Source organism: Mauremys mutica, chromosome 1 (assembly GCF_020497125.1).
Source record: "Mauremys mutica isolate MM-2020 ecotype Southern chromosome 1, ASM2049712v1, whole genome shotgun sequence".
In the NCBI taxonomy this organism is placed as follows: domain Eukaryota; kingdom Metazoa; phylum Chordata; order Testudines; family Geoemydidae; genus Mauremys; species Mauremys mutica.
Window position 1 is genome coordinate 281,963,363 of NC_059072.1, and position 20,218 is coordinate 281,983,580.

Below are 20,218 nucleotides of genomic sequence, written 5' to 3' on the forward strand. Positions count from 1 at the left end.
AGGGACTGAGATGAGACTGACTGGCCTGTAGTTCTCTGGATCTTCCTTCTTCCTACATTAGCTTTTTTCCAGTCATCTGGGACCTCCCCCGATCACCATGATTTTTCAAAGATAATGGCCAATGGCTCTGCAATCTCATCGGCCAACTCCTTTAGCACCCTCGGATGCAGTGCATCCGGCCCCATGGACTTGTACTCATCCAGCTTTTCTAAATAGTCCCGAACTACTTCTTTCTCCACAGAGAGCTGGTCACCTCCTCCCCATACCGTGCTGCAGAGTGCAGCTGTCTGGGAGCTGACCTTGTCTGTGAAGACAGAGGCAAAAAAAGCATTGAGTACACTAGCTTTCTCCACATCCTCTGTCACTAGGTTCCCTCCCTCATTCAGCAAGGGGCCCACACTTTCTTGACTTTCTTCTTGTTGCTAACATACCTGAAGAAACCCTTCTTGTTACTCCTAACATCTCCGGCTAGCTGCAACTCCAAGTGTGATTTGGCCTTCCTAATTTCACTCCTGCATGCCTGAGCAATACTTTCATACTCCTCCCTGGTTATTTGTCCAATCTTCCACTTCTTGTAAGCTGTTTTTTTGTGTTTAAGATGAGCAAGGATTTCACTGTTAAGCCAAGCTGGTCACCTGCCATATTTCCTTTTCTTCCTACACATCGGGATGGTTTGTTCCTGCAACCTCAATAAGGATTCTTTAAAATACAGCCAGCTTTCCTCGACTCCTTTCCCCGTCATGTTATTCTCCCAGGGGACCTTGCCCATCAGTTCCCTGAGGGAGTCGAAGTCTGCTTCTCTGAAGTCCAGGGTCTCTGTTCTACTGCTCTCCTTTCTTCCTTGTGTCAGGATCCTGAACTCGACTATCTCATGGTCACTGGCTCCCAGGTTCCCATCCACTATTGCTTCCTCTACTATTTCTTCCCTGTTTGTGAGCAGCAGGTCAAGAAGAGCTTTTCCCCTAGTTGGTTCCTCCAGCACTTGCACCAGGAAATTGTCCCCTACACTTTCCAGAAACTTCCTGGATTGTCTGTGCACTGCTGTATTTGCTCTCCCAGCAGATATCGGGGTGATTAAAGTCACCCATGAGAACCAGGGCCTGTGATCTAGCAACTTCTGTTAGTTGCTGGAAGAAAGCCTCGTCCACCTCATCCCCCTGGTCTGGTGGTCTGTAGCAGACTCCCATCACGACATTACCCTTGTTGTTCATACTTCTAAATTTAATTCAGAGACTCACGTTTTTCTGCAGTTTCATACTGGAGCTCTGAGCAGTCATACTGCTCTCTTACATACAACGCAACTCCCCCACCTTTTCTGCCCTGCCTGTCCTTCCTGAACAGTTTATATCCATCCATGACAGTACTTCAATCATGTGAGTCATCCCACCAAGTCTCTGTTATTCCAATTACATCATAATTCCTTGACTGTGCCAGGACTTCTAGTTCTCCCTGCTTGTTCCCCAGGCTTCTTGCATTTGTGTATAGGCATGTAAGATAACTCACTGATCGTCCTGGTGTCCCAGTATGGGGCAGGAGCCCTCCCCTCTTGCACTCACCTAACTGTGCTTTCTCCTGATATCCCACTTCCCCACTTACCTCGGGGCTTTGGTCTCCTTCCCCCGGTGAACCTAGTTTAAAGCCCTCCTCACTAGGTTAGCCAGCCTGCTTGCAAAGATGCTCTTCCCTCTCTTCGTGAGGTGGAGCCCATCTCTGCCTATCAATCCTTCTTGGAAGATCATCCCATGGTCAAAGAATCCAAACCCTTCTCTCCGACACCATCTGCGTAGCCATTCGTTGATTTCCACGATTCAACGGTCTCTACCCTGGCCTTTTCCTGCCACAGGGAGGATAGACAAGAACACCACTTGTGCCTCAAACTCCTTTATCCTTCTTCCCAGAGCCACGTAGTCTGCAGTGATACGCTCAAGGTCATTCTTGGCAGTATCATTGGTGCCCACGTGGAGAAGCAGGAAGGGGTAGCGATCTGAGGGCTTGATGAGTCTCGGCAGTCTCTCCGTCACATCGTGAATCCTAGCCCCTGGCAAGCAGTACACCTCTCAGTTTTCCCGGTCAGGGTGGCAGATAAATGACTCAATCCCCCTGAGAAGAGAGTCCCCGACCATCACCACCCTCCTCCTCCTCCTCTTGGGAGTGGTGGTCGTGGAACCCCCATCCCTAGGACGGTGCATCTCATGCCTTCCAATCAGTGAAGTCTCCTTCTGCTCTGTTCCCTCAGATGTATCATCCACTCCACTCTCTGCACTAGTACCTGCGGAGAGAACATGAAAATGGTTGCTCACCTGCATCTGTGTTTCTGGTACATGGACGTTTCTGGTACTCTAATCCTTGTTGGTAAGGGGTAGGGTGACGGGAATGCATAGATATACATTCACCTGAACCTTCCACCACAGCAAGGAATCCAGGATCAATGGAGGGAGGTGGACTAACCTGTCCAGAGGGTGAAGGGTTGGATGGTAAGCAGTCCTGAGCCACATTTGAAGAGGGCAAAGGCATAACCTTGCTAATTGTGTGCATAGGGACATGTGGCCTAAGAGTCTCAGGGACATGTGAACTTTTGTGGAAGATTGAGATTGAAAACCGAGGCAAAGGCGGTGAATTGTCTGGGAATGGTTGGTAGGCAGAAATGCTCTCAAACTCATAGAGTCTATTAGGGCCCAAATGAACTCAATTTTCTGTATGGGGACCCAAGTTGACTTTCTGGTATTTAGGATGAGACTATTGGGTAAGTGCATTGTAATGCATATCTGAGAAAGGGCTTAAAAACCTGCCCTTCCAAGCTCTATTATTCACTGTAATTACAAATAGGAAATTTGGGGCCAAATGGGAGTAAAATCTCTCAGATCTCTGCGCCAGGATGAAATAACATTTCTCTATGTGCTTTGCAATAGGTGGTACCAAAGACAGCATACTCCAGAGAGCCTTTACAGGCTCTATGAGCACATCATTGATAGGGAGGGAGTGTCTCCTAGACACAGATGGCTGCAGGATATTCACTAAATTATGGGTGTTCTGCAGGAACTCTGCCTGAATGCCCAGAGAAACAGCCATGTGCTGAAAAAGGTCCTGATAGGTATTGAAATCCTCCAGTATTGGAAGAGAGGAAGAGCCAGGCACTGCTGAATCATCCAAGGATAAAGAGGAGGCAGTTAACTGTGCCAAGGCTGGCTCCCATCCCTGGACTGATGGTGCTGGAATGGGCAGCTCCTTCTCTGTTATTGGGGCAGGAAGAATAAAGTATTGTTACCCTGATTATGTGAATCAAGGACAGTGGAACTCTTTTATGACGGAAGGACTCGCCATCAACTAAGTAGCACTCGCTAGACAAGGGACATGGGTTCCCAAAACCCAGTGAATTGAGAGAGGCTGGGGACAGGTATTTGTATCTGATGGTATGGGCCCCTTTTAAGGGCTTGAAACACCAATTGCATCTCCTCCTCTCTCCACTGTGGAATATCACAGCTAATTTTGATTCCATTAGGAATCTAGTTACAGGCTGCTGAGCTGAATTCACTTTGAGCCAATGGTGCACCAGCACTGAGGCTCCTCTACTACAAGCTGAAATCCCTAAAGAGCTAAAATTATTAAGAGCTGAAATCACTGAGTGCTTGGTGGGAGCCTGAAGATATATTGCTGAGTGGCTGGTGGAGAGGACCACTTCGCGGGATGGCTGGAGTGCTCATGGGACAGCGAGTGGGGTGGAATGAAGCGGAGTGGCTGGTGGAGTGGAGCAGTTCACAGAATGGCTTGAGTGCCTCGCAGTGAAGACTGCAGCAGAACTCCACAGAGAGGCAGAGTAGTCGGCCTTGGACCATGTAAGGTGCCCCTTAACACCCCTGCGCCCCTCCCCGCCCATTTCCAGCCAGGCTGGGAGGTGTTTCCCCAACATAATGCCACATTGTTTCTCTCCTTTATTAAAAGGATTTTGCTACACTCAGACTCCGTGCTTGCGAGAGGGGAAGTATTGCCTCTTAGAGATGCCCAGGGGATGGTATGTAATTGTCCCAGGTCACTGGGTGGGGGCTCGAGCTGGTTTTGCACTATGTTATTGAAATGGAACCCCTAGATACTGACCCCGGACCTTGTTGCTGCCAACTCAGATGAGCAGAAGGATTACATTACTAACACTAATCTAACTAATACTAAGGGTACTACTAACTATATACAATTAGAAAAAAGGACACTAAAATAATGAGAAGTTATGAGGTTAAGACCACACAGAGCTCTGACTCCAGGCATGGGTGGTAAGAAGGAGCTGATCGGGATTGGGACAGCACTGCCTCATGTAGCCAGGGGAGGGGCTATGGCCACAAGGCATGAACACTGCCCCCTCCAGGTACTGCTAGGCAAAATTCTGTGGTTCTGGTGTGCTGAGCATGCACATGTTGGACCATATCAGGGAATTTTTGTATCATAAAGTGTATGTAGAACCATAAAGTGTATGCGTATAACCAGTCTGAGGCCAAAAGAGACAAGGGGTAAAATTGAATTCAATTGAACTCCCCACAGCTTAGGCCTCTTGTTTTTCTGTTTCTGTGTCTCTCCCTCGCTGTAAGAAATATGCAAGGCCAAACTGCTAATTGTGTTAACACATCTTGAGACAGAAAGTCTGTTCTCAAAAACAATTGTAATTGTTCTTCCAAACAGAACACAACTTTTAACTTGTTTGCTATGTGTGTTAATGTGATTAAAAGAAGGAATGTATGTGAATGAATGCTTGGTTTACATGAATGATCAGGGAGGTGCCAGCCTAGAAATGCAGTATCCATCAGCCGAAGAAGGCGTCAAGTGGAATAACCAGATGACCCCCGGAGGGCAAACTAGAATCCACCCAAGTGCCTCCCCGGATGGAGGGCTGAAGACTCCGAAGAACAAGATAACACCCAGACATTCAGTCATCAGAGATGTGCCACCTGCTGTTTGATAATCACCTCAAATATCAGCAGGATGAAGCAATTCCCATAGACTTGTATAAGGACAAAATCCTATAAGAACAGAACCAAAAACTCAGGTTCTGCAACCATGCTCCAGGAGCGTCAGATGCACATCTGACAAGGACTCTGCTCCCCTACTCGTGTGTAGGCTACCTGGCCAGTACTCTGCCATGAGTAACAACTAAGCTGGTAACTATAACAACTGCAGAACTTATATGATGAATGAGTGTGTGTATGAATAAGGAATAGTAGTGAAATAATATTGAACTGCATATCCTGATTTCTGTCTCTTTCTCTGTATTTACAATAAACCTGAGATTTTTCCTTACCCCTCTTATAAGATCCAGTTGGTATTATTTTATTAGTATAACACACACACCTAAGTGGAACACACATCTGCATCTACTCAACGAAGAATGGGAGGGACCAAGGCACAAGACCCCTGCAGTGGCAGAGAAATTACTAAGTGAGATATACCCAGATGGTCCTGGCAAGCGTCCTGCATCACACACTGCAAAGGAAGGTGAAACCTCCCCAAGGTCACTGCCCATCTGACCCAGGGGGAAATTCCTTCCACATAAGGCAATCAGTTCAGTTCTGGGCATGTGAGTCAGACCCAGCCAGCCAAGCACTTGAGAGTGAGATTGCTCAGTACTACCTCAGAGCACTAGCCCATCCTGCCTGAGGTCCTATCTCCAGCCATGGCCATTCCTGATGCTTCTGAGTAATGATAAGAGGGTTAGAAAACAGGACCGATGAGGAGAGGTTGAAAGAATTGGGCATGTTTAGTCTAGAAAAGAGAAGACTGAGGCGGGTCATAACAGTCTCAAATATGTTAAGGAGTGTTATAAAGAGGGTGACGAACAATTGTTTTCCATAACCACTAACTGTAAGGATAGTTAAGCACTGGAACTAGTTACTTATGAAGACTGTGGAAACTCCATCACTGAAGGATTTTAAGATCAGACAAACATATGTCAAGGTTGGTTGAGGTATACTTAATTCTACCTCAGCGTGTGGGACTAGACTAGATGACCTCTTAAGGTCCTTTCCATCTCTACATTTCTATGATTCTCTGATATACAGAACTTTAAAATATTTGAGTAAACACTGTTTTATGTGTAAATATCAGAGGATAAAGTCAGCCTGCCTTTCATTCTTAAAAGGATTTTACCAAACTTAAGACTGATATGTTAATCTGATTTATTATTTCTGACATTTCCCATCATAGTAGTGTCTTTTTTCAGATGAAAGAAACATGAGCATTACTTCTTTTTCAGAGCAAAGATTTTAAAAGAAATGGAAAAAATTCTCGGAAAAAGATCTTGAAATGATGAAATATGTCAGAAATAATAAGACAAATATTATGTTACACAGTTTAATGTAAAAAGGCCTTTTTACCTGTTCTGAACTTTCCAATAGAAGTGTTTAAATACTGTCTGTCAAGGAGCATTTAGAGTGGAAAACTATAGCTCATTAACATACAAGGAAAGTGTGCAGGACAAATACAAATACCTTACCATGCCAAATTCTGCACTCATTTGCACCAGCACAAGTGCAGTGATGTATTTTGGTTTATTTTGGGAAACATTTAGGCACTTCAGCACTCCCTACTCTGCTGTGAACTGCATATATTGGTTTCATACCTAAAAACAATTCCTTTGATGGAACATCTGGAGAATAAAAATGTCTGCCAGGCACTAGATGGTGTAGTAAATCAGTCTTGAATCTTTAGAAAGCTAGATTCAAGTCCTTTTTAGGCCATAATTAACAGTGAATTTGTCTACAACATAAACTCATGGCATAACTGGGGAGAAATAGCTATCTCTGTTCAAGAGAGGCACTGGCCTGCACTAGCAGTGTTGATTCATGTCAGGAATGAATAGCAATATAAAGAGTTGTGAGTGAGGAAGCTCACATTCTGAAAGTGGGCAGGTATATTTGAGTCTACCATACCCACACTTCTCCGTGCTTACAGCTGAACAAAGAGAAATGGAGATGAAAGCAGGAGCAAAGAAATACCCAGCACTAAAATGATTTTTTTCACACCCAGATTTCCAGCTAAAATAAATAAGAGTTCATGGTTCACAAGCAATGCAGAAGCCATCAGATTCAAATGGGTGGAGGTAGGGGAGGGGAAAGAGGTACATGACTTTTAATAGGCAATGCACTTCCTTTGGAGAATTAAAGCCTGGCACATTAGTGGATCACATTGCTTGAATCATCCTTTTACATCCAATTAACTTAGAGCTTGTCTACACTGGCAAGTTTCTGCGCAGTAAAGCAGCTTTTTGCACTCAAACTGCAGAGGTGTACGCACTGCCAAGCCACTTTGTGCGCAGAAACTCCTCAGTTGCAGCACTGCAAAAAAACCACCTTGACGAGAGTCGTAAAGCTATCTGCACAGAGGGTCCAGCGCTCTATTGCCTGTGTAGACACTTGATTACTTTCTGTGCTGTAATTGGCCTCCGGAGTTGTCCCATAATGCCTCAAGTGACCGCTCTGCTCATTGTTTTGAGCTTGGCTGCCCTGGAGACATGCGCCCCTCCCCTTTCAAAACACCGTTTCTGACAGCCATTGTGTGCTGTGCTGATCTGCTCTGGGACACAAAGCAAACCATTAATGTGGAATGCTTGTGCTGTTGAACACAGAGGGGTGTGTGTGTGAGAGAGAGAGAGAGAGAGAGAGAGAAAGAGATTGAGATTGCTGTGCAGAGATCCCAGGGAGGGAGGCGGGGGCTGATGTTGGTGTTCCCCCTCCCCCTGCCTCAGGACTGGTTGCTTCCTGCCACTGTGTGAACTTACAAGACAGCATGCTGACACACTCTCTGTCCCCCATAACACACTGTCTCTCTCTCCCCCTCTCCATACACACACACACTCCCTGTCACACACTCTCCCCTCTCCCCGCCACTTCAGTTGAAAAGCAGCTGGCAATGTAGTAGGATGCCCATGGAACAAAGGGGTTAGGAAACCTGCATCATGTGATGCTGTGCCTGCCCCATGAGGCATTGAAAACCCTTCCTGCAGCCAGTTGCACAGTGGGATAGCTACCACAATGCACTGCTGTCTTTGCCATTGCAAGAGCTGCTAATGTGGATGCGCTCCAGCTTCACAAGGAGCAGTGTGGACACGCAACAGTGGTTTAATTCCAGCGTTTTAATAAAAGTGGTATAACTTGTGGAACAGAAACTTGCCAGTATAGACATACCCTTAGAATTATTAAGAATGGTGAAGCGACCTAGCCATCTTGATGATCACTAAAGGCCCAATCCGAATGCCCATTTGAGAAAGAAAAGACTACCATTGATTTCACCGGACATAGGATCAGGCCCCAAAGCACCAAGCAATAACTTAGCAAGTATTCTACTAAACAAACAACTCCCTTCCACCTTCTCTCTGAATTCCCCTGTAATAACATTTTAGAGTATTAGACTAAGATGTGATACTTGATATTTTTCATGATACTAAAAAATACACCCACAGACTCTTAGTGCTTAATTCTTACTTTGAGATACACACTCATTTTCAAGTCAATTCAAAATGTGTTAGCCTGAAGTATCTGTGTGCAAAACACAGACTTTAAAGTATAATTTTCTAGGGATTTGGGTGAGACTAACACTATAGCACATTGATTTGGTCTCTGAAGAAATGTTTTTTCCCTCTCCACTACTATCTTTATCATCACACCTTGGGCTTGCTCCTCTGTGAAACCCTCTGGCAATATTGTTCTTTCATTTCCATGACAACAGCTTCATGTCAACTTCTGAGGTAACTTGCATGTATTGTAAACAACTGTCTCTTGGCAATGGCCTGCTTTCTTATTGTATCTCCTGTTCCATCAGCTCAAAGGCTTCTCTTCAAAGAGTATTAAGTTGCAGGTGTGTACACTTTATTTTTTTTCACCCCTCTCCACTGCTGACAAAGGTCAATCCCTGAGATTAAAAAAATCTCTCAGCTACTGAGTGAACAGATCAGTCCTATAGCAAGGACTAAGTACATACCTGTATCTTCATTTCTGTGTATATGTTCATGTGCATTTGTGGAACCACACACTACACTTGTATATAGTATTGCAGTTATCGGTGTGGGCTTGAGTTTTCTTGTTTACTTCAATGGGAGCAGGACTGGGTACAGCTATCACAGTTAGATCACTGTCTTGATGGGCTTTTAGATGCTATTATACAAATATAAAAAAAATGATAATAACTCATATCACACTTTATATTTTCAAAGTAGATTATTTCATCTCATTCCTTAGAAAATGTCAAATGCATTTCTTTGGCTTAGCTTTCCTACAGTCCTTTTCATTGTTTTAAAAAAATAATAGTTTCAAACAAAACAATGAATTACTTTTAACAAAGAGGCAAAAGGAGGAACACAGAAATATATTGATATTTCATTTGCCTAATGAGCAAAGTATAAAAACCCAGATAAACAAGCAAATAGATCTTTACAAATATTAAATAATTAATCAGAGTCCAAAATCCTAGCCCAAAGCTAGGATACAACCAATCATTTCCAACACCAGGGTTTCCATCAACTTTTTATTTTAAAATTTACCTGCAGACAAAACCTGACCCTTTTACTCGTTCATGTAATCCCAATGAAATCAATGGGTCTACTTGCGTTAACAAATTGACTAGTATGTGGTTCAAAACTTTTCCTCATTAAGCCTCCGCTGTTTTGAAAACCAATACAGACATTTTAAAAAATATATATTAATGCATTGGAGAAACATAGTTTTGTAGGAGAAATACTGTGAGAAGGTTTCAGTCAATTACAAGTAAACTCTGCTTATACAAATGTATTGGGAGACATTCAAAACCTTCCAGTAACTGGAGCTCCAGCTAAATTAATTTCGGTGCCTATATGATTTTGGATTTGGAGGCAAGAAGTTAATTTTAGCTAGACCAACATTTGGATAATTGGGGCTCAGATAAAGAAGGTCAGCTAGTATAATCACATTTGATCTCACACAAGTTACATTTGGGAATCACTGTAATTTTCCCAAAGTATAGAGTCCTCAAAATGTCTTGTCTTTAGCTGTGTATAGAAGTCTAGTGGTTGTATCTTGATTGTGATATAGGTATGCAGGAATGTCCGTCTGATCTGTGCTTCTTACTGATCAATGCAATTACATTTCTTCAGCCTTAAAAAGAGACAAAGCAGGTGTCACAGCTGACTCTTTGAGAGGTTTGGGCCTCAGCTGCCCCTGTGCCAGAGCCAGCCCATCTCTACAGGTTCATCTGCACTTGCGACTATATACGGTTTCATGTTCATTGTGCCATAGCCGCCCTATTGTCCACATATGAAGCCCTAAAGCTCATTCCTAAAGGACAGCCTAGTGCACAAGAGCCAGCACTCATGAGGGGTGGGGGGTATGTACACACCTCTACTATGGAACGGTTCTGTTCCCGTTCTATAGTGCAGTTTGGATGGGGGCCAGAGGTGTGTACCAGGTCACAGGTATAGATAGTCCTCCAGGGCCAGTCCTACAATGCATTAACCCCTTTGCTGTCTCACCTTCACCCAAAGGTATAAAGGTCCCTGACTTCTGTCCTTCCACCTTGCCAGCAGTAGAGGCAACCTGCACTGAGCACTTCGGTAGTTTTCTGCTGGAATCTATTGCTCAGTACAGGTGATAATGGTCCAAGAGCTGCCACACAGCCGCCTGGTTGCAGGAGCTCACCCGGGGCTGATCAATGTGTGGTCAGCGTACACTATCTTCCATGGCTTTGCCCAGGTCAGCAGGAACATTCACTTCTTCTGGGAGGTTTTGCAGAGGCTGGAGAAAGATGGCATTTACCAAACTCTGTCCCAATGCCAAGAGCACACCCCAACAATACTCCCTCTTGCTCTGATGGTTCACACATCAGCCCACCCCTCTACACATATATCACCCCCCCACACACACACTGTACCCCGACACGGTCCTAGAGTAACACATGGCTGTAACTCAATGATTTGATTGAAATCCCATGAACCACTGTAAAGCTAAATGGCAGAAGCTATAGCAGGTTATTAACAAGCAGTCACCGTACCCCTGTGTCTATGAAGTTCTTGGTCAGCAGTGACAGCGACAGTCCCTGGGCCATGCAAACTGGGAGGGAAAGGGAAGGAAGCAGGGGAGGGGGGGGTCAGTTTTAAAAGGACCCAGATGGAGAAATAACAGTTTCATGACACTCATGGTTGTGCAAAACCCCAACACCACTTCTCTCCCACCCTATCTCCCCCTTTTCCTTCCCCTTAGAAAAGGGAGTCCACAGCAGTGTCTCTTCCCCTAAAGAATGGGAGTCACTACGAAGGAAAATGGGGGTGACTGGTGACTTATTTGCAGGCCTCCCTAGGTCCAGGAAGGGAAAGGGATTGTTTGGCTCTCCAAAGAAAATCAGAGCAGTCTATTCTCCCTGTGACCATTTCAAATGTTTTGTGTCATCCCCAGTCCATGGTGTCTGTCCTCTCCCTGCGCTGAGCTGCTCTGCAGAAGCCAGGAGAAGTGGGGTGGGTGAAGCATCTGCCCCGACAATTACACAGACACTATGCCATGTCCCCTAGCCGTGGAGACGGGACTAGCTTGCAGAGTTAATCTAAAAGTTCAGGGAAGGATATATACTTCTGGAGTCACCCCCTGTTTCCCTGTCCCTTTCAAAGCTGTTCGCTGGACACAGGGACTGGACTTTCTAGCAATGCATGGGGGTTTAGAGGATTGATTGATGTTTTTTGTGGTTTGCTGTTCCTCTTCCATGGGAACTCTGTCTGCTAGTGTAACAGAGTTAAGGCAGGGATATTGCAAAATGGGACACTAGTCCATGCTAAGTTATCTTGGTGGGACGAGAAGCAACTCATCTCTCACTGCCCCTGGTGTTACCCAGAGGAACAGGCTGGGCATGGTTCCCTGTCTGTGGGAAGGGGTGGGACACTAATAAGTCCAAGGAACTTTCTTTCCCCTGATCTACCTAGCAAGGCTACACCAGCAGAGGCTTACCTACTGGGTCACCAGATCACTCTGGGATTGGGTTTAAGGCTGCAACCCAATTACCTTCACTCTTGATGTCACAGTTGCTCCTGAGACCCCAGGACTGAGCCTGAACACTCATGTCTATGGTGAGGGAGCTTCCAAATCACCTCGCCCTCTCATCACAGTACCTTCTGCCCAGTTGGTCCTCTTACCTGCATCAGATCTGAATGTGAGGTGGAGTGCTTCCATCCAGTTACTAGATTGATTCCCAATCAGTAACATACCCCTAATTGGTATATTAGCTTTATCTTGAACACACCTGTTAAAAACACACTCAAAGCACCAAATCAAATAAAACAGATTTATCATTTCTCAGGAGCAGCCTAAATATGGGAGAAAACTTGTTATACTAAGAAAACAAAATATACTAAGCAGCTGAAAGTTTTTAAAACATACTAAAGCAATCCTTACACTATTTCATATGAAAAGACATACTAAACTAATTACTCTCTATGGATACATACCAAAAAACCCACTCTATTTGAAACAGTAACAGTATCTTCTGTGGGGCGGTGAAACTTGGCTGTTTGCTTTGATAGTTCCAGAAAGAATGAGGATAACTCACCAGGTTATAGCTTCACTTGGAGTTCCACACAAATCACCACAGCAGTATCCAGATCCCTCCCTTTTTTTCTTTTTTGTGCAAGCCCATTATCTTCCCCTAGATCAGTGGTTCTCAAACTTTTTTTTCACAGACCACTTGAAAATTGCTGAGGGTCTCAGCAGATCACTTAATGATCTTTCCAAATGTTGTTTGTACCATTAGATAACTATTGTAAAGTGCTTTGGATAAAAGTGCTATATAAAAAAACCCTTAATAATAAACATTTTTTTTCTACAAATAAAAGTCCAGAACTCATATTTTAATATCAGTAATCTTACCTTTCTAATGCAATGGATGTGCCCTCTCTCTCCACCACACCTGCACGGCTCCAATAATTAGTTGGGTGGCCCTTTATTCTCTTGTGTGTGGCCGCTCAGGTGTGCACCTTAGAGGGAAATATCCACAGAGCACCTGAATGGAGCTCAGGGACCACTGGTGGTCCACGTACCACAGTTTGAGAACCTCTGCCCTACATAATGGTCACTAGATGTTCCCTGTGATGTTTTGGGGACCACCAAGACCAATAAGGGGTTCTGTCACCACCTGCCTTTTAAGTTTGGTAGTCTTAATGCTATGCTGCCAGGGTTCAGTGCTCTGACATCAGTAGCCACCCTATAAGCAAAAGGTCCCACCCGGCTTCCACCAGCCTAGTTACTTCTTGCAAGTGACTTCAACAATCCTTTCTGGCCCTGAGTCCCCTCAAATCCATTTCCCCAAGTTCTTAACTACCAGACACCTGGACTTTTCCCCTCTGGTTTGTCAACCTTGATGGCATGAAACCTGCCCCTAATTATCAATTCACCTTGGTGCACACTCCCCACATAGTCTGCACAACAGAGACCTGTTGGGGAAAAAATAAATAAAAAGGTTATGTAATAGAAAAATAGTTGATTCAAAGGTGGAACAGTAAGGAAAAGCAAATCCATACAAGTCACACAGAAAATAAATATAAAGACACAATCTCAGGCTTTACACATCCATCTTGGCTAAATTCCCTTGTCTAATACAAGTTACCTATTGCCCTGAACAGTTTCCCAGCATGCCCTCTGTCTGTCCTAGAGTGGATCCAATGCTTCACAAACAGCACGCTGCTTAGATGCTGGCCCTCAGTTTCTGGAAAGCCTTCATTTCAAATCCTTCTCATTTTAATAGAGTTTGCAGGGCTTTTACTGTTTCTCAGACTATGATAATTCATGGTTACACAAAGCAAGGAAAACTCCCTCTTTTCCAAGACTGAGGTTTTCTTTTCAGTTTCAATGTCTTTCCATTAAGCGTAATGGTCCATCATTGTGTCTTTCTGGCTGGAAGATGGATGGGTACTTGAAGTTGGTTTCATGTAAACAATGAGGCTGGGTGGCGGTTCACCTGCTGTTGTGAAGTGATGCTGTAGTTGCACCACAATTACACTTGTCTACATATATACACATGCATATATTCATAATTGTCACCTGTATACATATCTCCAAATGACCATCAAGTTCAGAACATTACAAGCTTTCATAAAAGACCTTACTTGGCATTTGTTTATACATAATAACATTGTATATGACCAGTTAATTCAATTGCTTAGTCTCTGGGGTTCAGACCCCCTGTTATCCCTGGGGAGGTGTCTGGAGCATGGTTGCCACAGTTACCCAGTAGGCTTTAGTGAACAAAGGCAACCCACTTTCCAAGCTGGTGAATGCTCTGGCCCAGTACTCACCACTTGGGGAGCAGTCCCCTCCCTGGTGTAGTCAAGGGGCGACTAAAAAGGCGCGAAACACGGACAAAGAAACACCCACCCTCCTCTGAGCTGCAGGCTCCCCCACATACTGCAAGATGGGGCTGCCGTTGACCAGGCTGTGCATGCAGTGTTGCCAACTCTCATGATTTTGTCATGATTCTCATGTTATATATTGTTTTCCTTAAAGCTCCAGCTCCTGGAGCCACTGGATATGTGATGATTTCATCCTTCATTCTGAAAAAGAAAAAGTAAGTTTCTTCAAAATGTGACCCCACTGCTCAAGAAACAGAAGGCAAATAAAAAGAATACTACATCTATTCTTTTTACATAATCTCATGATTTTAAAGCCAGTCTCATGATATTTGGAGCCTGACTCATGATTTTTGAACATTTGGGGTTGGTAATACTATGAACCGCTCACGCTGGTCTTTGCCTCAGGACTGGACTGGGAAAGCCTCTGTAGATCCGGCTGCAGTTATCCTTCAGGACTCACTGCCTTCTCTCTAGCCCAGGGGATTCTGGGAACTCCCCCAGGCTGATGCTAATCATGGCTGCCCACCCAGCTGGTCTCAGGGCAATATGGTTGGGGGGGTCACTGAATGGTCACCCCCGGCTCGGTCCCCTCCCTGCTTCTCCACTCACTGTCCTTCGCTGGGGTCCTTGTGCTTGCCCCTCATTCCCTTTGCCATTGTCTATGGTTCCCCAGACCACTCCCTACAGCCTCCGTCCCTGGTGCTGTCATTCTCTCCCCTCTGCAGGGCATTGCCCAGCCAGAGCTGTCACCTGTTCTGAGGGGTTCCTGCTCACCTAACTGGTCCTACACTCTGGCCTACACATGTTGCTGGGTCTGTGGGCAACTCTCCGCCAGCCTCTCTTTCCAGGAACAGAGCACATCTCCTCCTTCTCTTGCTTCTCCTCCTCTTCCAGGTGCTACCCAGGCTGCTGTGCTGAATCCCATACACCTCCCTGCTGGGGAGAAGTATGCTGGACACCCAGCCCAACACTCCCCAGCACCCAAAGCCCCTTGCAGGGGAGCCCCCCAGAGCAAGGAGGAAGGGAATGATGACCCCTATCCTGTCCCTATAGCCCAGCCTGTGCTCAGCCCTCAGACCCTATGCAGGAGACATTCCCATTTGTCCCCCAGCACAATATTCAATGGTTTATCCCTCCTTGCCTGGGTGAGGGGGAGAAGGTCTAGGAGAGGTGTCCACTTCTCTGTGAATTTCTTTCTTTCTTTTGTTACAAGCCGTGTTAGCTCTATGTGTAATGTATGTATGTAAATAAAAGTTACCGTTCACTTCACTTATGTGTGTGCCCCTTGTTTTCCAAGTACAATCAACCTGATACTTCCCAGAGGTTTGGGATGGGGTAGAAAAATCATAGCACATGACTGTAATTTAATAAAAGTCTGGTGCTACAGAAATGCAAACAATTTCATCCTTCCCAAATGAATTTGCTAAAAAGAAATACATACATTTTAAAAAAGGATTCACGACAATGAAGTAAGCTGTGAAATAACTGTTGCTGTCCAAAGCATCAGAATGAAAACCAGACGACAAGTTAACTGAATTGTCTTTATGGCTTTGTTAATAATGCAAGTGATAATACAGGGAAACAAAACTAAGTTAATACTGATGATGTCTGTTACTGAGCAGTCTTTAATGACCCTCTCTTCCAACCCCACCAGACACTCATCACTTGAAACCATGGAAGTACACTGCTACCTTGATATAACGCCACCCGATATAACACAAATTTGGATATAACGTGGTAAAGCAGTGCTCCGGGGGGGCGGGGCTGCGCACTCTGGTGGATCAAAGGAAGTTCGATATAACATGGTTTCACCTATAATGCGGTAAGATTTTTTTGGCTCCCAAGGACAGCGTTATATCGAGGTAGAAGTGTATTCATGTTGTGGGAGTAATCATGCATACCAGCTGACACGTGCTGTGAGTACCAGTGTCAGCATCCATGGGCTATCTGACTAACCTGACTACTGATGAGTATTTCACAAATAGTGGAACTCACTGCCAGGATGACAACTGCACTGGGCTGATGGCCCCTCAGCAAGCATCACTTTTGCAAGCAGCATTTCTGGAAATAATATCACCACAATGATTAGTCAGCATTGTTTGCCATGGCAATTTCATTCCTTCTGTAGTGAGGTGATCAAAATGTGAGATGGATGAGTGTGAAAGGTAAATATGAGGATGTGCAATGAGCACCAAGGCTCTCAAACACCCATTTGTTGACATCCATAAGTTGATGTGTTTAAACCAGGGGTGAGCTGGAGCCGGTTCGCACGGGTTCGTGCGAACCCGTTGTTAAATTTAGAAGCGATTTTAGAACCGCTTGTTAACTAGCTTCCCTGCGAGGGAAGCTTTGATGGGCTCTGCCTGGGAAGCTTGTAATTCCTCCTCCCGGCTGCCGGGGGGCGCAGCGCTGTGCTGCGGGAGCCATGTGAGCTGCCTCCTGGCCCTGTTGCTGCTCCTGCTCTTTGGACCTCTGGCCCTGGGGCTCCGGCTGCTGCTGCCCCGTGAGTGTCCTGCTGCCTCCTGCTGCTCCCAGCCCCTCCCCCCCGTGTGAGTGTCTGCGCCCCTCCCCCGCCTTCCCTGCCCCCAGCCACCCACAGCCACCCCCCTGCCTGCAGCCAGCCCCTGCCCCCAGCCAGCCCCAGCCACCCTCTGCCCCCAGCCAGCCCCTGCCACCATCTGCCCCCAGCCACCCCCAGCCAGCCCCTGCCACCCCCAGCCAGCCCCTGCCCCACCCTCTGCCCCCAGCCAGCCCCTGCCCCCAGCTACCCGCAGCCAGCCTCTGCCCCCAGCCACCCCCTGCCACCCTCTGACCCCAGCCACCCTCTGCCCCCAGCCAGCCCCTGCCCCCAGCCAGCCCCTGCCCCCAGCTACCCCCAGCCAGCCCCTGCCCCCAGCTACCCCCAGCCAGCCCCTGCCCCCAGCTACCCCCAGCCAGGCCCTGCCACCATCTGCCCCCAGCCAGCCCCTGCCCCCAGCCACCCCCTGCCCATCCCCGCCAGCCCCTGCGCCACCCTCTGCCCCCAGCCAGCCCCTGCCCCCAGCTATCCCCCGCCAGCCCCTGCCACCCCCAGCCAGCCCCTGCCCCCAGCCACCCCCTGCCACCATCTGCCCCCAGCCACCCTCTGCCCCCAGCCACCCCCTGCCCACAGCCACCCCCAGCCACCCGCAGCCAGCCCCTGCCCACAGCCACCCCCAGCCAGCCCCTGCCCCCAGCTGACCCCTGCCCCCAGCCAGCCCCTGCCCCAAGCCACCCCCAGCCACCCCCCTGCCCACAGCCAGCCCCTGCCCACAGCCAGCCCCTGCCCCACCCCCTGCCCACAGCCACCCACAGCCGCCCTCTGCCCGCAGCCAGCCCTCTGCCCGCAGCCAGCCCCTGCCTGCAGCCGCCCCCAGCCAGCCCCTGCCTGCAGCCGCCCCCAGCCGCCCTCTGCCCCCAGCCGCCCTCTGCCCCCAGCCAGCCCTTGCCCACAGCCACCCTCTGCCCGCAGCCAGCCTCTGCCTGCAGCCCCTGCCACAGCCACCCCCTGCCTGCAGCCAGCCTCTGCCCACAGCCGCCCGCAGCCACCCCCTGCCCACAGCCACCCGCAGCCCGCCTGTCTGCATCACCTGCCCACAGCCAGCCCGTGTCACTCCCTGCCTCCAGCTAGCCCTGCCCCACACCCCTATCTGCAGCCAGCCCCACATCCACTGGTGCCCTGCAGTTCCCAGGGCAGTAACCCTGCACACGTGCTTTAATGAGGGGGGGGTAGGGAGCAGCTGGGACCCACACATGTGCACACCCTAGAGTGACCAGACAGCAAGTGTGAAAAATCGGGACGGGGGTGAGGGGTAATAGGAGCCTATATAAGAAAAAGACCCCAAAATTGAGACTGTCCCTAATCACCACCCACACATGTGAAACGGAGCTCATTTCTAGTTCAGCCCCATCTTTTTAAAAAAGAACTTTAGGTAGGGTTAAAATACATCTGTATTTTCCTGGACATGTCAGGTTTTTCAGTTCTTAATCACCTCCTGGGAAAATATGGACGTATGGTAACCCTATTGGTACAAAAAATACATGCTGTCGCACATCCCTTAAATCAGAACTTTTTATAGGGAACCCGTTGTTAAATCAGAACTTTTTATAGGGAACCCGTTGTTAAGATTTTGGCAGCTCATCATTGGTTTAAACCCTGTAGATTCCCGCTCTAATTATAAGAACACAAAAAAGCTTTGTAAAAACCCATAGATTATTATCCACATTTGGTGACATCCATTCTGCTTTAGTGAATTTCTTATATTCAAATACATTTTGCTCTCATACAGCACCTTTCATCCAAGGATCTCAAACCACTTTGCAAATGTTAATTAACCAATTAAACCTTTCATCACCCTGTGAGGTAGGTAAATATTGTTATACCAGTTTCTCAGAAGCATAAACTAAGGTTGATTTATCCAAAGCCACAGAAAACTCAATCGCATAGTTGGGCATAGAATTCAGATTTTGTGATTCCCAGGCCTTTCTTATAATAAGGAGAATATACTGTGCAGAAGTATGTTGTCTGGTCTTCCTTTTTTTTTTTTTTTTTAAATTGTATTTCACAAGCTTGAGAGTCTTTCTTTGAAAAAATCAACTATATGGTGCTTCCAGTGTGAACATCCTGAAAATTGAGTTTTATGAACAGATGGATCTATTTCTTATGTAAAATATAATGTTGATGAAACCTCTAAATCCGTGAGTTATGTCTTTGGTTATCTTTCAGTTAAAAATGTACTACATTATGAAGCCAAAATTTAAGTTAAGGAACATCACTTTCTCTAATCCCAGATGTCTCTGTGCATATACAGCATACACCCAGTATTCCATTTCTAAATCCATATTCATCTAGAGCATGTTGGCTTATACTCACAAATATGGTATTTGCCGAGATCCTTTAGATCAGAAATTGGCAACCTTTGGCATGTGGCTCACCAGGGTAAGCACCCTGGAGGGCCAGGCCGATTTGTTTACCTGCCGCATCTGCAGGTTCATCCGATCGTGGCTCCCACTGGCTGAGGTTCGTCCTCCCAGGCCAATGGGGGCGGTGGGAAGCAGTGGCCAGCACATCCCTCAGCCTGCGCCGCTTCCCGGAGCCCCCAGTGGCCTGGGATGGTGAACCGTGGCCAGTGGGAACCGTGATCAGCCGAACCTTGGATACAGCAGGTAAACAAACCGGCCCGGCCCACCATGATGCTTACTCTGGTGAGCCATGTGCCAAAGGTTGCCAATCCCTGCTTTAGATGGAAATCAAAGGCCAAATTTTCTAAAAAGAAGGGGAATGTCTGTGAGTGAATAATTATGTGCATACTTGAGGAGCTGAATATATGCCTGCAATTGTGATTGCATTTGCAAATCACAAAAATTAATGTGCAAATAGAAAGTTGGGAATTTAATTACTTGTTAGCATGTATATTTCCGATATGTATCTATTACAATAACAGTATGCAAAAATTCATATTTTTGCAAATCATTGTGCTTGGGGACCCCCACTTTCTTTTCAGGAAAATGTGGCCCCAACTCATCGAAGACCTAACCAAAGTCCTTGTGAAGTCAAAGTAAGTCTTTCCACTTACTTTAATGGCCTCAAGTACCTTGCTTCTGTGGTAGTTTCCAGCTCCATTATGTAAAATGCCTACCTTGGGCTTCAACTGAGAAGTTATGTATTTTTGCCACCTTTGCAACACTAGCGGGCATGACACTTGGCTACAAGTAATTCTTTATAAACCTGCAACAGCAGCCACCACTCTGTGAGCTGAGAACTTGAGGCAAAGACATGTGTAAAGATGTACCCAAAATACTGACAACTGCTCAAAAGTGGGGAAGATCATTTATTTACTGCAATTTTTAAAATTGCATTAATATCAG

The 20,218-nt window shown here is 46.5% G+C and overlaps 1 long non-coding RNA gene across 2 annotated transcripts in view; it reads left to right on the forward strand.

The window, feature by feature from the left end:
* Positions 1-18,649: 18,649 nt before the first annotated feature.
* Positions 18,650-20,218, forward strand: part of LOC123352125 — a 29,501-nt gene continuing 27,932 nt past the window's right edge. For both annotated transcript variants that reach the window (XR_006574107.1, XR_006574109.1), the window contains exon 1: positions 18,650-18,713. This is a non-coding gene — a long non-coding RNA (uncharacterized LOC123352125). The remainder of the gene's footprint in view (positions 18,714-20,218) is intronic.